The sequence below is a fragment of the Netta rufina genome (assembly GCF_964035555.1).
Source record: "Netta rufina genome assembly, chromosome: 4".
NCBI classification, from domain to species: Eukaryota; Metazoa; Chordata; class Aves; order Anseriformes; family Anatidae; genus Netta; species Netta rufina.
In genome coordinates, this window is record NC_140127.1 from 44,189,900 (window position 1) to 44,199,446 (window position 9,547).

The window sequence follows — 9,547 nt, forward strand, 5'->3', positions numbered from 1 at the left end:
CAGGGCCTCAGGACAGGTAAATGAGACTTTTTTTTTCCTTGGTCCCATCATATGCATCAATCCAAACTTTGGCAGTGGATGTTGGGACTTATTCAGAGATGGGACAGTCTCTGTCTCTTGCTTCAGTGCTTGTCCATAAAACTGCACTGTTCCAGTGCTTACAGCCCCCTTGGGACTCACAATACTCTCAGAGAAACTGGGGAATGAGGGAAAGGGACCAAAACCCACATAAAGGCAGAAAGCAGATTTCTCTTAGGCTGCTCATAGGAGAGACAAAAGCTCCATCCCTGTAGAGGTGCTCTCCAGTTTTCCTTGGCTCCTTGGTGCAGAGCTCTTCAGGGTTTCCCTTCTGCTGCCAACCGGAATATTTCAGTTTGCAACGGAGAGGCAGCAGCAGGGTTTCACGGCTGTACAAGCGCCTGCCTTGTTCCATATGTAGGGTTTGTTGCTGCAGATATTTAAGATGCAAATACTCTATGTGAAGACTGGCCAGTCTTCAAATAAAGAATTTGATTACATAAAAAAAAAAAAAAATAAATAAATGAAATTTAGAATTCCCTGGAGATGATCTCCTCTCCTCATTTGAGAACATCCCTGTGATTTCTTAAATCTAATCGGCTTCAGTAACACACAGCAAACCTGCTAGATTACAGTGACAGGACACAGGTGAGCAGCAAGTCACTACAGCTGGGAATCCCTCTAGAGCAAGTCTGTGATACCAGCGTCAACTCAGTAGTCGTTAGGGACATACATACCCTACATTTCATTGTCCAAAAAGCCACTGAATTTTTCCGATAAAATCAACAACTTACACTTCTGTAAGCGTTTCATTGGCGTTATTTTTTTTGGCAGGGAATGGTGCCCCTCCACTGGCATATTACAGTGTTTACTTCAAAAAGTATTTTATAACCATTCCAGCTTCCCTTTAGCCAGATTCCTCTGTTAGGGTATTCATCCAGCTTGCTTGGCTTTTCTGCATGCTAGGCATTTAATGTTCACAGTAGGTAACAAAATGGAAAATTCTCCAAAAGTATGATCATCTTCTATATCTGAACACTACATTTTCTAAGGAAAATGTCACAGTATTTATCTTTACTCCCACTGGAATTCTTCTTTTCCCAAACAACTAGCTCTATTTATTTTTCTGGATGAAACTGAGACCATACTAGTACTGCATTTACTAATCTCCTTGTTATTATTCAGGTCTTAGTGGACCTGAGAGAGGTCTGAGGGAGGCAGTTCTTCTTTTGAAGGGTGGAATAAAAGGGCACTAGAGTCTGCGTGGTGAATACAACAATCACCCTTAAGCTGGAGGTGCTGAAGTGGATTTTAGAGTTAAAGAGGTACCTGATGGGAAATCTCTAGACTGAGTGTATCTGAAGCACTGAGCCCAGGTGAAGAGTCACAGCATGGGTGACTGAAGAACTTTCCCCATGCCCCACCACTGCCAGTCAATCCGGGCATGAATGCAGTTGAGGCTGAGTGTGTCCTCTTTCATTGGCTCACCTTGCCAGTAGTTTACAGCTTTCTGTCCACTGAGAAATAAAACAAGCCTTCAGACTCATTTCACGTGGGTCATAGAACAACTGTAACTTTGAAGTGCTGCCCTACTTTGGGTCTGTGTTAGTCACCAGCCTGGATCCTGTTGCTAGTCCCTTGTCATATCTGTATTCCTAGTTTCTCATCAAAACAGATATATAATAACTTCTTAAAGAATATCATGGATAGACATGTGCCATAGAAAGGGAAAAAAGGAGGTATATTGAATAAATGTACAGATAGACACATAAAAAGCTTTTCATCTTGTGTGTTTTTTAAGCACCGTGCCTGAGAGAATTGAAACAGCTTGGAAATAGAGAGTTAATGGAGTTCAGTGCTCACAGTGATGGTGCATGGCTCACTGGGAACGAATGTCATGCTGGAATCTGGAGCTGAAGAACACGCAGGGCTTGGGGGAAGCAGCACGTGGTGGCCCGCACAGGCAACAGCTCCTCACCAAGGCGTATCAGATTACTGAGACTGCAGAATTATTTAGGAACTGAAGACACATTTCAATTAAGCAAATCATTTACACTTTCTTGTACTGAGTAGAGAACTCAAGGCTGAAGGCTGGTCTACACTATAAAAAGCTTTTATAATAGGCTAAAGGACTGGCACTGTCAAATCTTCATGTATTAGCAAGCTGTTGATCCTTGATAGAGCCTTAGGCACAGTCATTTCTCACCTACCATCACTTCCCCCTGTTTGGCTATGTTAGAGACACCGGCTTTTCTGTTTTCCACAAGTTGTACTCATTTTTATCTTATCTTGTAAAAAATATATTGCTACTAATAAAAACAGCAACAAACCTTGTCCTCGTGAGTGCAGTGTTTAGTTCCAAATTCAAGCTGTCATGCAGTTATGCTAATCTGGCCAGCAGTCCTTCTCAGGTTTTAAGGCCACTTTCAGCAAGCACATCAGGTCACAGAGTTACTCCGGGGAGACCTTTTTATGTCCAGATAAAAGAAATCAAACCTATGGTTTAGACATGAACGCATATTTTATTGTCCTGCTCATCCAGCACCAGTAACAGAATTAATTGTTGAAAAGTACAGCATCTGCTTGCCGTATTTTTGTCTGCTTCAGAAGTGCAAGCCCATTTCCTGGAGAAATAAACAAACTAATTCTTGGCATAATGAATGAAATTAAGAAACAAAGAGCTATGCTGGGAAGGGTTACCTTGATGAAATACTGGGTTTTGGTCCAGGGGACCAAAAGCAGCCTGTCTGGCAGTTTCCCCCGTGTGTATATCAACTCGGTAGCTACCTGGTACAACTACTGTCGGTTGGGTTTCTGTCTTGTAACGTGATGCTCTGCATCCACACAGGGACCTGCTGTGGCTGGAAGTCAGCATAGGGGCAGAGGTTCCTCTAAGCATATCTCATTTCAGGATTTAGGTTTTAAAATATGAGGCCCTCTGGAGAGTACAAGGACAATGTGGATTGACAGAATTTGATAAATAACGTGTGTAGTCTAATTTAAGTTGTTTATCTGGACAAGAATATATTTTAATATTTGGGAAAGGGAAGTTGTTTGGCTTATTTTTTACCGTCAGTCATAATCTGCATTCTTTTTAACCACAAACTAATTGCTTACGGTGGAGTAAAGTGAACTATTTGATTGTGTATTTCCACTCTTGTTTCCCGTTTTCCAATTTTACTGTGCAAGCATTCTTTCAGGTCCAAGCTAAAATGAACAGATAAAGTCTTGGCATGTACAAAGAAAATATTTGATAAGATTCTGAATGCCAAAGTATATATGAAGTTCTTGCCCTAGCGCAGAAAGTTAGGAAGGATAGGAGTACTCCTGAGGTATTAACTTTTTCTTCTATGTCCTCTTCCATTTCATAATGTTTGCTATTACTTAAAAGGTCTCCTGGCATTCCAGTGATGATAGGAGTTCAGAAGAATGTGATTTTTTTTCCTTCCTTATTATATGCCGTTTTTTTTTTTTTTCTTTACCTATTACTTCTTGACTCTGGTTTTCACTCTAACAGATCTGCTTAGAAAGTGCAGCAGAGTAAGATGGACAGTTTTGCCCAATAAACCAACTCAGAGCAATTTAACTCCTTTTCTGGGACACAAGTGACAAAGATCTTGCTAGAAAATGCAGGGATGGGGCATGTCAGCAGTCACTGATTGAGGCTACAGAAACCTGAGGACAACCCTTTAAAACCTCTCTTCTCTGCTGACCTTCCCTCTTGTGTAGACTTTTTTTATGGTGGCATGGGCACAAAATAAAGCCACACCAAAGATGATAGCTTTTTCTATCTGCTTTTCACTTGCTTTCATTGATTTGAGCAGCTACAAGAAGCAGAAGCCCCTTCCACAGGGAGACATCAGCTTGCCCCACCTCAGCTCCACTGAGGCCAGAAGGATGCAGCTGGGCTTCATTACCAGCCCCACCAGTGGGGCCCAGTGACCTTGCTTCCTTTAACAAGCCTTTCAACATCAGCTATAAAAGATGCCTGTCCTGCCTTAGTAGGAGGATAGGTAAGTGTGGGGTGTTAGAGGTAGGTGAGTGGGGGTGGTATTTTTATTTTTTTTTTATTATTTTTTTTAAAGTAAAAGGGAAACTTTCAGGTTTCTTTTGGTTTCTTTCTTTCTTTTTTTCTTTCTTTTTTTTCTTTCCCCCCCCCCCTTTTTTTTTAAGCTTTTCTAAAAAGCCTTTTCATTGTTATTAGTGTGACACTATAGCTTCAGCTAGTTGTTTGAAAGTGACTTGCAACCATGGCTTTATTAAAAAAAAAAGTTCCAATTTTTCCTCCTGCTATCTGAAAAGTATAGGTAATTCTTATCTGTGTCTGGTCTAGTCAGCCAGCTAAATTCATGCATAGAAGGTTTAATATAAACTAGGATGCCTACTTATTGCTTGTGGGGAAAAATCTGGAATTCTTCCTCTATTCTCTGAGGGAAGGATGAATAAATGCTTCATATCTTAAATGTGCCTTGATAATGTAATAGATGTTCAAGGCTGATACAGAAGGAACAATTAATTGCTGACTTTTGGGGTACTAATGTTGTGTTAATACATATGCAGATTTCATTACCTGTTTTATCCATTTCTGCCATATTTGTGTTCTTACAGTGGGTTTGGATGATAGTTGATGCTATCCTTCTGTGGTAGTTAAGACAGGCTGTTTAAAGGTACAGGTATACAGAGGATTACTTTGTTTTGATCTTAATAGACCCTAAACACCTCTGTACAATTTATGTTGCTTGCTTTTTTAATTGGAATGCTGGTTATGAACTTAGTGCTTTAAATAAGATCTTTCAATCTGATGTAAACTTTCTTAAATGTTAAACTTGTTTTAGCATTTGCTGTACCATACAGGTGCGAAAACTTTCTCTGATGTCAGTACAGCCTCTGAGTATCACTGGGAAACAATCTCTAATTCGTCTTCCACTTTCAATTCAACAAGTTTCTCTCTTGACTATGTTAGTACTATACTTATGTAAATGGATTCAGTGCAGGCAATCTTAAAAAAGGCTGCATCCTAGATCTGGCAAGTGCTAATTCCCATACCAAGTTTCACTTGCTGTAGTGGAAAGATGTAGACTAGCTTCAGGTGAGGCTTTTCCAGAAGGCATTAGTTCTCATCAAGCTTATTCCTATTAACTTTAATGACAGCAGGGTCCAGCCACCACCAAACATTCTTGAAAAACCTGCCTTAAGTACTCTGACTGCCAAGTAAATGATGCAAGTACAGAATTTGGCAGGCTGGTTCTCATTTGCATTTGAAACTTGTCTTAATTTTCAGTAATATCTGGTATAACAGCTGCTAAAAGTAACTAGGCCTGTGCTTAGTTGTTTCTCTTCACGAAGAGAAATGTGTGTAGAAACAGGCAGCTGAAATAACTGTAGACTTCAGCTCCCCTGGTTTAGTTTAAGTAAATGTTGATAGGGTTATTAACTGTTACTCTTATAATGCTTACCTTTCTAAAGGGCCAGAATTCTTATTTTAATGGTCAAAGCATTTTTTTAATCTTAAAAGTCCCTCAATGAGGAGTCTGACCATGTAAATTATCTTTCCGTAAAATAAGAGCAGGAGCTGCTGCTTCATTAAATCACAAATGGGGAATGATATTTGCTTCCTTTTCTTCTAGAATGAGAGAAAAGAGGTTATTCTGCTTAAAGAAAAAGTGTGGGATTTTTTTTGGATGAGGGGAAGAAAAGATCAGAGTCCGATTCTGATGTTTGTTTCCCAGTGGTTTAAGTTAGTTCTCGATCTGTTCATATCTATTTGATACCTGCACTGTCCCAAACGTGGGAGTGCACAGTAGTTCAGGTGGAACAAAGTGGCAATTAAGATGTTTCTGCAGGGTAGACTTATTTGATTTTTCTTTTATTCTCCAGTTTGTGTAAGTGTTATGTTTTCAGCATGTTCACTTCTACATGACTTCCGCTCCCATGCCTTTTCAAGATGCTTTTTGACAAAAGCTGTGTTCTCTTGTCAAGCTGCAGCACCTGTTTCTGGCTGTGCAGTTTAAGACTATGCGTAGAGGAGGAGCTAGGCTTTTCACATTTCCGTGCTGAACTTTTTTCCCTGTAGCTGCATGTTACTGAGGAGAGCCTTTCATTTGTTGTTTTTAAGTACTCCATGGATTTTGGAGCCTGTTCACAGCTTCATTGAAACTCTGAAAGGTTACAATAGCAACAGGTACAACTCAGACATGGTTTAATCTCCTGAGTGAGTGTCTGGACTGGTTTATAAACTTGTGCTATTAATCCTGTTGAAGATGAAAGTTCTTCACTTCAGCTGTTCTGGTTCCAAATTCTTCTTTTGGAAGAATGCTTTCATGGCTTTTCTAAAATCCATGTAATTGGTTATAGTGAACATAATTCTTAGCTTGCATGGACAACCAATGCTGACACCAGGGTGTGTAGAAAATACCTCTTTCCCTGACCAACCAGTTTTTTAAAGCCTTTTTTTTTTTTTTTTTAAAGTCTTTAAATGCAAGCTAAAGTGAACTGATAACACTAATAGGTTTTTGACTGCAGCTGGATATTACTTTCCAGAACAACTTGTTCTTTAATGGTAGGTCTCTGCCCATTTACCAAAAAGATATCTATTATCATATTGTAGGCATGGTTGAATAATGAAAGCATAGTTGGCATTCTGATTTTGGAGTCACTGTGTATCTTGAAAGTCCACTGACTTACAATTTGATCTCTGCCTGCTGAAAAGTGTAGAGTTATGGTACCTTTTGATGAACTGCTAGATAAATGTTTATCATGCACTTCAAAAAGGTATCCTCTCCTCCCCTGAAGGCTTCTTACTAATCCTATCTACTGTGAGAAACTGAAAAAGAACAGGTGCAAGTGTTATTACTTGAAAAGTTGCAGTTCATAAACACAAAATTGTATGGATATTAAAAAGGGGTGTTACATCTCAAACAGGATAGCTACATCTCAAACAAGATAACTTATTGTTGGGGAGGGCTGATGGTGCTGGGTGTTTTTCTTTCAGATAGGTAAGCATGGTCCTTATTTTTGCTCTTTGGTGGAATCAGGAGTTATTCCCTGGGATGTAGAGGGTGAGTTAATTCTGTGAGGACACAAGGATGAAGACCCCACAGAGTGTAGGCAGGGCTTGCACATAGGCTGTGGGTACTCCTGCTATTTTTCCTCCCACACACCCATATATCTTGCCAGCTGCAATCTGTCCCCATTATTATTACTGTGTTTATTCTTCTCAACTGCCTATTACACATCTGGGAAGCTGAATGGGAAATAAACACAAATATATTTACTTCAAGTTTTTTCATAGCATTATAATTAGAAGTTGGAGACATCTTTCTCTTCATCATTCAATACTGAGTCATTGTTCTTCCCCTTGTTCTTTTCTTGAACACTGTCTTTATAGCTATTCTTCCACAGAACAAAAGATTTTTCTTTAATGGTTGTTGTATTTAAAACTAATGGGCAGGTACACTAAGCTAGTGTATATATCATGCTGTGCTAGAGAGCTGGAATAGCCTGTCTTGAGAGCAGGAGCAGATGCAAGCTGCCTGCAGATGTTGACTAGATGGACAGTTGCTCATGAGCAATTCCATTGTGTTTCCTCAGCTCCCTTTCTGAGTAATACTGGGAGACTGCTCCTAACCCCTAATGACTTCCTTATGTTTTTATCCTCACGTGTTCAAACTGTAGCTGGCTGCTGGGGAGTACAGCATGGTGCCAATGGCTGGAGCAACACAGCTAGCAGGCAGATGACATGTGACAGTGTACAGGCAAGGCAGTGGTTCCATATCCTCAGTGACTGGTGGCTGCTGGGTGCTGGGTAGCACGGCTCATGCCCTCTCCAGAGAGTTTGGAAGAGACCTGGACAACAGCAAATGCAGCACTTGCTGCTTTGGTTTCAGAACTAGGTTAAATCAAGTAACAACTGTTTCTGGGTTGTGCTCAATTGTAGAGGATTGCAGTTGGTATTGACAGTCAAATCCCTCTTTCCAAATCCCCAAAGTCTTTGGGATGTTTGATCCCTTTTCTCTAGCCTTGCTCATGTTGGCACTACAGCTGATTGTATAATAACTCAGTCTAGCATTCCCAGCAGGGAGCTGTGCCTGGAGGTTTTAATCAGCAGCTCCTAGTTTGGGTGAAGGGTGGGAGAAGTGAGGAAAGACTGAAAAGCTATGAAATACTTCTTACCAGATCCCCACGCTGACTTTACATCCAAACATCCAAGTGTGAGGGAACTGTTTCTGAGATAACTGCTGTTTCTGTGCTCCATTTTAACCTTGTATGTAGCATATGAAATCATCATTTACTCTCCCTTCTCTACAATGAACAGCTTGACAATGCCACTACTAATATGCTGCACACAGTAGCTGGGTACTTGTTTTCATGATTAAATGAAACAGCAAAGTAGCTCTATCACTAACAAAAAAAAAAAAAATAAAAATAAAAGGTTCTGACCAGGGCTTTGAGGTAGGTCTGTCAGGACTACTTCTCTCAATGATCTTTTAAATTCAAACCTCAGGTTTCCTTTGAACAAAGACTGCATCAGACAAACCTCTTTCAGTAGAGACAAGAACAAAAAGACAGACTAAACATGGGGAAGGATTTAAAAAAAAAAAAAAATCTCCTGCTGCTGACTTTTGTCCTTGCCTTCAGTCTTGGTTTCAGTCAGCCCTGTGGCCTTAGGAGTCCAAAGCAGACTGACTTCACTCTGGTCCCTACCAAATGTTTTCTGTTGCTGCTGGGTCTTGTTTCTAGCTTCTCCTGCAGCTCTCAACCACCTCCCAGGCCTGCATTGGATGCTCCTGTCTCCTTGCTGTTTGCTTCTTCCCCTCCTTAAGCATATCCAGTAGCTCTCAAGTGTAGGTGCCATGCTCTTTACCCAGCAGAGGGACCCACCTGGTTCAGTTGACTTCTTTCAAGAAAAATAATACACAAAGAGAAATGAATAAATTGGATGACATCTGTCTTAGCCCCTCATAGAGACTTCTAGAAAAACAGTGTATGTTGTAAAAAAAAAAAAAAATAAAATGTGAGAAGTGCAATATAAATATTTAGCTACTGTTGACTCATATGTTTATGCTTTCTGGCTACCTCTTAAAATGGTTTTATGTTTCTCTGTAGATTTTCTGTGGAGTCCTGGATTGTTTTTGTTGTCCAGGCTGCTGATTTCTGTTATCTAACAGATACATACATGATGAAGTGTGGAAGCTCAATATTTGCTATGTGTGCATGGGATGCATTGTTTTGCTCAAATTTGGTGCTGTTGTAGTAGACCTGCACAAATATAGCTCTGCTCAGTGTAAGTGCTTCAGTCAGATTAATAAGAAAGATCTGATGGGTAGTAGTTTGAGGGATTGCTGAGAATTACTGCAAATATTCCTACATTCAAGTAATGCAGCTCCCACACTTCTCTGCACAGGGAAAGTGGCTACTTTATCCTATTCCAATCCCAAGCTTCCTGATGATTTCAGATGTTATGGTGGAAATATACCCATCTGTAAATTAACCACTAGTATCATGATTTGTATAACTTTTCTATAACATC